The sequence below is a fragment of the Mus caroli genome, unplaced genomic scaffold (assembly GCF_978045245.1).
Source record: "Mus caroli unplaced genomic scaffold, Mus_caroli_1 scaffold_8, whole genome shotgun sequence".
Classification (NCBI taxonomy): Eukaryota; Metazoa; Chordata; class Mammalia; order Rodentia; family Muridae; genus Mus; species Mus caroli.
Genome location: NW_028227263.1, coordinates 91451752 through 91463849, shown reverse-complemented (window position 1 = coordinate 91463849; position 12098 = coordinate 91451752).

The following is a 12098-nucleotide window of genomic DNA, read 5'->3' as shown; positions in this document are numbered from 1 at the left end:
CACTCTGCCACGGCACAGTGCTTTGGCACAGCTTGAGTTTGAACACACATGGCCGTGGCCTGAAACACAGTGCTGCAGTGTGTGTGTGGTTTCATATGAACACATGAGCACATGGCACTGTGACATTACACTATGACACAACTCATGTCTGAAAGGTCAGAGGTGTAAGAAACCCAGGAAATGTCTCACATGGTATTTCCAAGACTATTGGAGTCACAAACATGAAATAAAATGAAGCTAAACAGGAAGATTATTTATGTTTACTTTGTGTTATGCCATGTATGGAGGAGGATGCACATCTAATCGAGATTTTAAGATATTATACAAATTTGTAAAGCACCATTATTACTGGCTCCCTCCCCAGAGCTACCTGAGAGCTAATGGTAAGTAACAGGAGGTATTGAAAGCCTTTTGTAAAGCACATTTGCAAGAAGACTGTTACCTGTAAAAGTACAGTGTCTGCAATCTTTTCACCTTGGTATTCAGTAATTGCAAAGGACTCCTGCTCAGTCAGTAGGAAGGGAAAGCACAGGAGATTGTCCCTTCGGAAAGGAAAGGGGGAGATGTAAATGAACCTTGTCTTAAATATTTGGCTCCTCCTACTTCTCAGTCTTCTGTCTTTTGATTCAGTGGATAAAACAATTCTCTGCTAACCATTCTTCTGCATCCCTACAGTTTGGTGCTTTTGCACTATCCCCAGAGGATTTAGGTAGTTCAAATGAAAGGGGATATTGAGGTATACCTAACCTTGTCTCTTTGAAGCTCCAGGGATTCTAAACATTTTTTACCCAGAGGAGATATTTTTCACAGGGGGAAATGCATACAGAATATGAGCTGATTTCCTATAAGACACTTAGGGATTTTGAACAGGTCCTCTCTTCTTGTAGAGATACTGCTCCATATACTGTGGGAGGATAGCTGAATCAGAGTGCCCTATACCCAATGACTAGAACAAGCTAACAGGACTTGTTTTAAACCTGCTGAATTCCATCTATTCTGGATTTGGTGGCATGAGAAGACAGACCATTTCTTAATCTGTTCTCAAAGAAGTATTAGAAATGGTAGCCTTGGGCAATGCTATCAGAGAATGTTATGGGTCTGTACAGCCACCTTGAGCAGCAAAAGGTCATTTAGAAGGTTACACAGGAACTGCAGTGGCATTGAATCTCCACGCCTGCATCCTATAACTGAGATAGGATATTCTTTCAGTCTGTGGGACTTCCTGGCTCTATGCCTGTGGTTTGTCTTTATTTCTGACCCACCAAGCCTCAATACTCTTATCTTTGCTTCTAATTTTCAATTATAAAGACACAGAAGGCACTACTGAGTTGCTTATATATCTGCTTCAAATGCCTTTTCACTATGAATAATATTTTAAAATTTATCTCCATGGCTCCAGCTACATATGTAGCAGAGGATGGCCTTATCTGGCATTAATGGGAGGGAAGGCCCTTGGTCCTGTGGAGACTTGATGTCCCATCATAGGGGAATGTTAGAGCAGTGAGGCAGGAGTGGGTGAATGGGTGGAGGAGCACACTCATAGAGGCAAAGAGGAGGGGGAATGAAATAGGGGGAATAGTGGATGGAAAACTGGAAAGGGGGATATCATTTGAAATGTAAATGAATAAAATGATTGATAAGAATATTAAAAATATACTATCGCATGTGGTTTTAGCTCACTAAAAAACTGTCTCTGGGAGTTGGAGAAAGGACTGAAGGAGCTGAAGGGGTTTACAGCCCCATAGGAAGAACAGCAATATCAACCAGACAGACCCACCCCCAGAGTTCCCAGGGACTAAGCCACCTACAAAGGAGTATACATGGCCCCAGCTGCATATATAGCAGAGGATGGCCTTGTCAGGCATCAATGGGAGGAGAGGTCCTTGGTCCTAGGAAGGCTGGATAGGTGCCCCAATGTAGGGGAATTGAGGGTGGGGAGGCAGGAGTGGTTGGGTGGGTGGAGGAACACCCTCATAGAAGCAGGAGGAGGGGGGATAGGATAGGGGGTTTCCAGGAGCGGGGAAACGGGAAAAGGGGATAACATTTGAAATGTAAATAAGGAAAATATCCAATTTAAAAAGAAAACAGAAAAGAAAAACTAGGGAAAAAAGAAAGAAAGAAAGGAAGGAAGGAAGGAAGGAAGGAAGGAAGGAAGGAAGGAAGGAAGGAAGGAAGGAAGGAAGGAAGAAAGAAAGAAAGAAAGAAAGAAAGAAAGAAAGAAAGAAAGAAAGAAAGAAAGAAAGAAAGAAAGAAAGAAAGAAAGAAAGAGAGAAAACTGGCTCTGGATCTGAGACTTGGCCTGCCCACTTCAGACCCAAGCATGTTTGTTTCAAGGTTTTCTCCAAATCTTTGTCCTGAACCAAGCTGACTCTGTGACAGGAGAAATGAGACTAAAATAACAACCTAAAAGGGCACTGTAGGGCTGAAGAGATGACTCAGTGGTTAAGAGCACTGACTATTCTTCAAGAGGTCCAGAGTTCAATTCCCAGCAACCACATAGTGGAAAAATAACATCGTAACCATCTGTACTGGAATCCAAAGCCCACTTCTGGTCTGTCTGAAGAGAGCTGTCGTATTCTCACAGACATAAAATAAATAAAATAATGATTTTTAAAAAGGCATTGTGTGTTTTCTTAAGACCAATTACTAGTAAACTAGTTCCAATAGAAATCACCCCACTTCCTGTTTCAGTCTGTGCCCCAGAACTGACCCTGTGCCACAGCTCTCCATACCCAAATCCCACCAGGAGAGAACTGTTCTCCCAGGAGTACTGACACACATGCTCACAGGAGGGACAAGCCACAGTCAGAAACAGCAAGACTAGCTAACACCACAGATAATCAGATGGTGATAAGCAAGGGCAAGAACATAAGCAGCTGAAACCAAGGCTATTTGGCATCATCTGAACCCAGTTCTGACACCACAGCAAGTTCTTGATACCCCAACACACCAGAAAAGCAAGATTCTGTTTTAAAATTACATCTCATGGTGATGATAGAGGACTTTAAGAAGGACATAAATAAGGCCCTTAAAGAAATACAGGAGAACACAGGTAAACAGGTAGAAGCCCTTAAAAAGGAAACACAAAAAATCCTGTTAAGAATTACAGGAAAACACAACCAAACAGGTGAAGGAAATGAACAAAACCATCCAGGATCTAAAAATAGAAATAGAAACAATAAAGAAATCACAAAGGGAGACAACCCTGGAGATAGAAAATCTAGGAAAGAGATCAGAAGTCATAGATACAAGCATCACCAACAGAATATAAGAGATAGAAGAATCTCAGGTGTAGAAGATACTGTTTTGACTGACAAAACAGTCAAAGGAAATGCGAAAAGCTCCTCACCCGAAACATCCAGGAAATCCAGGACACAATGAGAAGACCAAACCTAAGGATAATAGGTACAGAAGAGAACAAAAATTCCCAACTTAAAAAGCCAGTAAATATGTCCAACAACATTATAGAAGAAAACTTCCCTAACCTAAAGAAAGAGATGCCCATAAGCATACAAGAAACCTACAGAACTCCAAATAGACTGAATCAGAAAAGAAATTCCTCCCGACACATAATAGTCAAAACACCAAATGCACAAAGCAAAGAAAGAATATTAAAAGCAGTAAGAGAAAAGGTCAACATATAAAGACAGACCTATCAGAATTACACCAGACTTCTCACCAAAGACTATGAAAGCTAGAAGATCCTGGGCAGATGTCATACAGACCCTAAGAGAATACAAATGCCAGCCCAGACTACTATACCCAGCAAAACTCTCAACTACCATAGATGGAGAAACCAAGATATTCCATGACAAAACCAAATTGACACATTATCTTTCCACCAATCCAGCCCTACAAAGGATAATAGATGGAAAACTCCAACACAAGGAGGGAAACTACACCCTAGAAAAAGCAAGAAAACAATCTTTTTTCAAAAAAAAAATAAAATAAAAGAAGATAGCCACACAAACATAATTCCAGCTTTAACAACAAAAATAACAGGAAGCAACAATCACTATTCCTTAATATCTCTCAACATCAATGGACTCAATTCCCCAATAAAAAGACATAGACTAACAGACTGGATACATAAACAAGGCCCAGCTTTTTGCTGCATACGGGAAACTTACCTCGGTGACAAAGACAGACACTACCTCAGAGTAAAAGGCTGGAAAAAACTTTCCAAGCAAATGGTCCCAGGAAACACCTGGAGTAGCCATTCTAATATGGAATGAATCTAGAAAATATCATCCTGAGTGAGGTAACTCAGTTTCAAAAGAACACACAAGGTATGTATGTACTCACTGATAAGTGGATATTAGGCAAAGAGCATAGAATACCCACGATACAACTTATGGACCATATGAAACTCAAGAAAAAGGAAGACCAAAGAGTGGATGCTTCAGTCCTACTTAGAAGGAGGAACAATATAATCAAGGGAAGTAGAGGGTTGGAGGAACTTGGGAGGAAGAGAAGAGGGGAAGGGGAAAAAGAGGGGCAGAATCAGGTATGGGAGGAGATAGAGGAGATGTACAGAGAGGGTCAGGAAATTGAACAGAGGTGTGTAGCAATGGGGCACGGGGAACTGAGGGTAGCAACCAGAAAGTCCCAGATGCCAGGAAAGCAAGAGCCTCCCAGGACCCCACAGGGATGACATTAACTGAATACCCCACAAAGGGGAGGGAGAACCTGTCAAGACCATATTCCAGAGGCTAGACATGCCCCCCCCCCACTGGTTGAGGGATGGGGCCACCTACCCATCTCCAAAATTTTAATCCAGAATTGCTCCTGTCTAAAGGAAACACAGGGACAAAGAGTAGAACGGAGTCTGAAGGAAAGGCAATTTAGTGACTGCCCCACCGGGGGATCCATCCCACATGCAGACACCAAACCCAGACACTATTGCTGATGCCAAGAAGTGCTTGCTGCAGGTCTGGGCCTGATGAGCTTTCAGTGCAAAGAGTGGAAGTGGATGCAAACCCCCCATCCCTAGCCCAGAAACTATTTCCAAGTGATTATCACTGGCAAATGAAAAACTAGCTTTACCTTTCTCTAACAGTGTCTCACTTTGCATACAAACAACCCTTAAGGCCAGGCTTCATGCCCAGCAATTAGACGGTCAACAGAAAACAAACTTAGTGGTAATAATGGAGGATTGTGCTGCTGATGATGATATATTGTTCTGTCACATAATGCTTTGTTTGTTCTTGTTGCTTTTTCTATTTCTTACCCTACAGGTATTCCGCTTATATATTATGGTTTCTGATTTTGTGTCTTTAGGGATGTCAATGGATGCCAATGTGTTTGTCGCTACATCTATATGTGTTTCTTATATTTTTCCTTGGCTTTGTTTTTATGTTTGTTTTTACATTTGTTGGTTCTTTCCTTTTCAGATTTGTTTTATTTTTATTTTATCTTATTGCTTTATTTTTTTTAATGCCTATTTGTTTTGTAATGACAAAGACCAAGAAGGATATGGATTTGGTTTGGTGGTAAAGATCTGGGAGGAGGTGGTATAACTATAATCAGGATATATTGTATAAAAAAAATCTATTTTCAATAATTTAATAATTTAATAATTAAATTTAATAATTTAATAATTTAATAATTTTAAATTTTAATAATTTAAAAAAAAAAGAAGTGCTTGCTGACATGAGCCTGATACATCTGTCTCCTGAGAGCCTCTGCCAGGTCCTGACCAATACAGATGCAGATGCTCACAGACAACCATCAGACACAGCACAGGGACCCCAATGGAGGAGTTAGAGGAAGGACTGAAGGAGAGGAAGGGGCCTTGTCTGGCACCAATGGGAGGGGAGGCCCTTGGTCCTGTGAAGGCTCAATGCCCCAGTGTAGAGGAATGCTAGGGTGATGAGGCTGGAGTGGGTAGGTGGGTTGGGGAGCACCCTCATAGAAGCAAGAAAAGGGGGGATTGGATAAGGGATTTGCAGAGGGGAAACTTTGAAGGAAATAACATTTGAAATATAATCAAATAAAATATCCATTTTTTTAAAAAAAAGAAAGAAACCTCCTGTCTTAGTCAGGGTTTCTATTCCTGCACAAACATCATGACCAAGAAGCAAGTTGGGGAGGAAAGGGTTTATTCGGCTTACACTTCCATGCTGCTGTTCATCACCAAAGGAAGTCAGGACTGGAACTCAAACAGGTCAGGGAGCAGGAGCTGATGCAGAGGCCATGGAGGGATGTTCTTTACTGGCTTGCCTCCCCTGGCTTGCTCAGCCTACTCTCTTATAGAACCCAAGACTACCAGCCCAGGGATGGTCCCACCCACAAGGGGCCTTTCCCCCTTGATCACTAATTGAGAAAATGCCTTACAGTTGGATCTCATGGAGGCATTTCCTCAACTGAAGCTCCTTTCTCTGTGATAACTCCAGCTGTGTCAAATTGACACAAAAATAGCCAGTACACCTCCCCACTGATTGTGATGACCACTTAAATCTGTCTGTTCCTGTACAGCTAGAGCAGCTGCTTTTCTTTTGGCTGTATCTGTCTTTGTTATAGACCTCCAGCAGGTGATTACCAAACTACCTGGTGATGTTAGTAAGGCCACTGCTTTACAGCTCAAGTATTAGGAGAAATAAATAAAGAACTAGAAGTAAGAACTGCTCTATTACAAAACTGGGCCACACTTGATTATCACTTATTGAAAGAATGTTTGGGATGCCAGCAACTCTCTGGCCACTGTTTATCTGACATTCTGAATAAACTAGTGTGTAACTAGAACAGTGAGTGGGCACTGTTTGACCTTTCTCACAATCATAGCTCTAGCCACCCCAGGTTGAATGGCTCTCCCCATTTCTTGGTTCTTTAACAGAAATGTCCCCTGTTCTTTGCTGCTTCCCTGATCTTCCCTGTGTCCAGCGTTCAAATCCCAATCTTGTTGCTCCTATATATAACTACATGCTTCGGGGTTTGAGTTAAGGTTATGTGCGAATATAATGAATTTATGATCTGGGCATAGGAGCATCCAGTGTGAATTCTGGAATGCCAGCAAACGTGTGAAGGAACACAAGAATGCCTGTGGCCTTCTTCAACTAGCAGAGACTAGTCGGGGCAAACGACGTTCCCATATGTCAGTTTTCTGAAGAAAAATAGCAGTGCTGTGCTTTGTATAACCTTGAACATGCTGGCCTGTGAATCAGGCCTCCTTGCTGAACTGTCACTTGTAACTGTTATCATGGGAGCTCTAGCCGTAAAAATGAACCTTGAGATGTCACTTGTACTCATGTGCTAGATTGCTTTGACTCCCTCCTTTCCTGTCTTAGTTCTGCAGGCAATAGTCAGGAGAGGAGCTTATCTGACCTCTCACAGTTGCCTTTCTACATTATGGATCAGGTTGTTGAGCTGGACTTGGGAAGTCATGCCTAAATCTCCACACTACGGAGGCTGAGACGGAGGATCACTACAGTTTTGAATCAGGTTGGACTCTACATAGTGAACTCCAAATCAGCCTTATGTCTCAAGGGGAAAAGTCTCTTTGTTGATATGCCCAGAACAACTTATTATGATTAAGGTTGCATTTATTCTGTAAATAAATATATTATTCTATAAATAAAACTGCGAAGACTTCCTCCACATGAATATGGAGGAATCAGTCATTTTATAGTTCTTTGATTTCTTTCATTAGTTTTATGACTTTCAATCACTGATTTGTTTTTATTACTCATTTTTCTCATTTTAAGCCTTTTATATAAGCATTTTTGAGGATTATGGAAAGACTTGTTTTTCATTGAAAATTCATAAACTAAACTTTGGTCAGTTTTCCCTCCCATCAATTCCCAGATCCTTCCTCTCTCTCTCTCTCTCTCTCTCTCTCTCTCTCTCTCTCTCTTTCCCTCTCCCTCTCGATCCCTTCTTCCTCTCTCTTTCTCTCTCTCCCTTTCAAACAGGCAACTTTTTTTATTTTTTTATTTTTTTGAGTCAAGGTTTCTCTGTATAGCCCTGGCTGTCCTGGAACTCACTTTGTAGACCAGACTGGCCTCGAACTCAGAAATCTGCCTGCCTCTGCCTCCCAAGTGCTGGTATTAAAGGCGTGCACCACCACAGCCCAACCAAACAGGCAACTTTTAAAAAATTTAAAGCACAAGAACTACATACAAAAATGTACAAAGTCAGAAACCATAATATATAAGCAAAAGACCCATAATAGTCTTTAAATTTTACCCAAAAGGTAATATGATACAAAAAAAATATCTACAAAAGTACCATTGAGGGCTGAAGAGATGGCTCAATGGTTAAGAGCAATGGGTACTTATCCATAGGTCTTTAGTTCAATTACCAGAAGCCACATGGCAGGTCACAACCATCTATAGTGGAGTCTGTCTTCTTCTGTCTGATGTTCTCTTTTGTCATGAAAGAATACATACAAATAAAGTGCTCATATACATAAAAAATATATCTTAAAAAAATACCATTGAGTGCATTTTGTCTTGGCCATCTACTGATAGTCCTGATGCCTACTCTTGACTTGTTTATATAGCCAATGAGATTCCACTAGAGAAATACAATTTTTCCTTGGCAAACAGTTGTCAATTAGACTTTTTTGGGAATAGGAAATATTGTGGTCCACTTCCCCATCTCAGCTCTGGGACTTCATTTGGCTTGGACGTCTGCAGGCCCTGTGCATGCTGCCACACTCTCTGTCGGTTCATAAGTGTGTCAGTCCTCTTATGTCTGGAAGACACTTTCCTTGGTGTCATCCATCCTTTCTGGTTCTTACTATCTTTATTCCTCCTCTTCCACCTAGCTACATGAGTCTTGAGGAGAGGCATTGATGCAGGTATCCCATTTAGAATTAAGGGGCTCAAAGACTCCAACTCTATACATTGTCCAGCAGTGGGTCTCTGAAGATGGCTAAGTGAGACACAGATCTGAGCACATATCAGAATCTCTTTATAAATAATTTTATTGTATATTCTTTCATCAGAAAAATAGTATTTGCTTTTCCCTTAGGTCCATGGCCTATGTAGTCTCATCCTCTTGGACACCTAAACAGTATCAGACGTGGGTTGTGTCTCATGGAGTGGACCCGAATTGTGATCAGACAGTGGTTAGCTATGTCTGTATTACCATTGTTCCAGAGTATCAGGTAGGCAGGTCACCATTGTTGATTGCAGGGTTTGGAGCCTAATTGGTGGTTATCTTTATCATCTTGTAACATGCAGATTGCCTTCCAGTACCATGAACACTAGTTAGTAGGGGTGAAGGCTTTGGTTAGGCCCAGCTCAAATCCTAGATGTTCACTGAGATATGCAAGCGTTGATGTCAGTAACAGGGCCTTACCATCAGCTGTGGAGAGCAGCGATTATCCTTAGTAATTGCCTGAGTTGTTCAGGGGTTCCACCATGCCCCTTTGGCCAAGACTCAATTAAATGGAACCCACTCCTGGAATGGGAAGTTTCACTTAGTGATGAAGATGTCTAGTTGGGGCATTGTCTCCCTGTTATTTGGTGACTCCATTAAGATTTCTTTCATATATGTATATATTTAAATAAGCTTCTACAGTAGTGCATTTCTCTATGACCCTCAAATGGCCCTTAGTGCTAGGAGTCCTTATTCATATTCCCTCTCTTATCTCCTAGGACATCCGTCACTCCATTTAATCCATGCATTATAGTCTTCCCCATAGCCATCTCTCCATAACTATATATTCTACTTCCCCTTCCTTAGAGAATCCTTCTCTCACCTCTAACCTTTTATCTATACCTAACCCTAACTTCTGTGGTCACATTGACTGTAGCATACCTGTTGTCTTATTTGGGTTTTATTGCTGTGAAGAGAAATCATGACCACAGCTACTCTTGTGTCATGTAGAAAACAAGTTTCTGACCTGGATCTCGGCATGGAGATCTTGAGGCATAGTTGCTATGAAAATCTTAGGCCCAGGCAAGGTAGGACATGCCTTTAATCCCAGAAGACTAAGGCAAGGAGATCACTGAGTTCAAGGTCAGCCTGGGACAAAACAAGTCCCAGATCCAGGTATGATGGTGCTCACCTTTAGTCTGGGACACACCTTATGATGGAGACCTTGGACATTGGACAAAGGAAGATTCACTCTTCTTCGACACTTGCATTTACCTGCCAGCACATATGTTGGAAACTACTGCTACAGAAGACCAGCTAAAACAACTAGCCTTGTGGGACTGAGTGAATACTAGATTCTTGGACCTCCAATTCACAGCTGACCACTGTTGGGGAGTCGGACTATAATAAATTTCTCAATATAGAAGGACATTTCATACGTTCTGTGACTCTAGAGAATTCTGACTAATACAATCATTAAATGTGAAATAGCTGTTATCACAAAAGTTTTGCCCCGGGCCTTGATTCTGTTTAGCCCAGTCATGTTTTCTTTGTACCTATGTACTTTTCTTTCTGTGTTAAAGCTGTTCTTTCTAATTAAAAGCTGGATTAAGGGCTGGAGAGATGGCTCAACGGTTAAGAGCACTGACTGTTCTTATGAAGGTCCTGAGTTCAAATCCCAGCAACCACATGGTGGCTTACAACTACAACCATCTGTAATGACATCTGATGCCCTCTACTGGTGTGTCTGAAGACAGATACAGTGTACTTACATATAAATAATAAATAAGTCTTTTGGGGTGAAAAAAAAGCTGAATTGATTTGGGGCAGTTTGGCATTTAAATCTGAAGAAGTGTTTTTAAAGACGTGTTTGTTAAAAAATAACTGGAGGAAGAAGAACCAGAGGTCAGCTCTGTACTAAAAGTTTCTTCAGACAGATTTGCTTTATTAATATAGTTAGAAATTTTAAAGTTATTTTCTTATTTATTAAACTTGTGTAGAAAAACTCAAACCCATTTATTTTTTAAATATAAACTAACATTTCAACAATGTGATATTTGCAAGAAAATTTTTAAAGGAAAATCAATTTTAGAAATGCATTTCTTAATTGGACATAGAACTACTGGAGGATCCAGCAATACCTCTCCTGGGCATATATCCAGAAGATGTTCCAACCGGTAAGAAGGACACATGCTCCACTATGTTCATAGCAGCCTTATTTATAATAGCCAGAAGCTGGAAAGAACCCAGATGCCCCTCTACAGAGGAATGGATACAGAAAATGTGGTACATTTACACAATGGAGTACTACTCAGCTATTAAAAAGAATGAATTTATGAAATTCCTAGGCAAATGGATGGACCTGGAGGGCATCATCCTGAGTAAGGTAACACAATCACAAAGGAACTCACACAATATGTACTCACTGATAAGTGGATATTAGGCCCAAACTTAGGATACCCAAGATATATAATACAATCTGCAAAGCACATGAAACTCAAGAAGAATGAAGACCAAAGTGGGGTCACTGAGCCGGGCGTGGTAGCGCACGCCTTTAATCCCAGCACTCGGGAGGCAGAGGCAGGCAGATTTCTGAGTTCGAGGCCAGCCTGGTCTACAAAGTGAGTGCCAGGACAGCCAGGGCTACACAGAGAAACCCTGTCTCGAAAAACCAAAAAAAAAAAAAAAAAAAAGTGGGGTCACTGTACCCCTTCTTAGAATTGGGAACAAAACATCCATGGAAGGAGTTACAGAAACGAAGATTGGAGCTGTGACGAAAGGATGGACCATCTAGAGACTGCCATACCCAGGGATCCATCCCATAATCAGCTTCCAAACGCTGACACCATTGCATACACTAGCAAGATTTTGCTGAAAGGACCCTGATATAGCTGTCTCTTGTGAGACTATGCCAGGGCCTAGCAAACACAGAAGTGGATGATCACAGTCAGCTAGTGGATGGATCACAGGGCCCCCAATGGAGGAGCTGGAGAAAGTACCCAAGGAGCTAAAGGGACCTGCAACCCTATAGGTGGAACAACAATATGAACTAACCAGTACCCCGGAGCTCTTGACTCTAGCTGCATATGTATCGAAAGATGGCCTAGTCGGCCATCACTGGAAAGAGAGGCTCATTGGACTTGCAAACTTTGTATGCCCCAGTACAGGGGAACGCCAGGGCCAAAAAAAAAAAAAAAAAAAAAAAATGGGAATGGGTGGGTAGGGAAATGGGGGAGAGGGGGGAGGGTATGGGGGACTTTTGGGATAGCATTGGA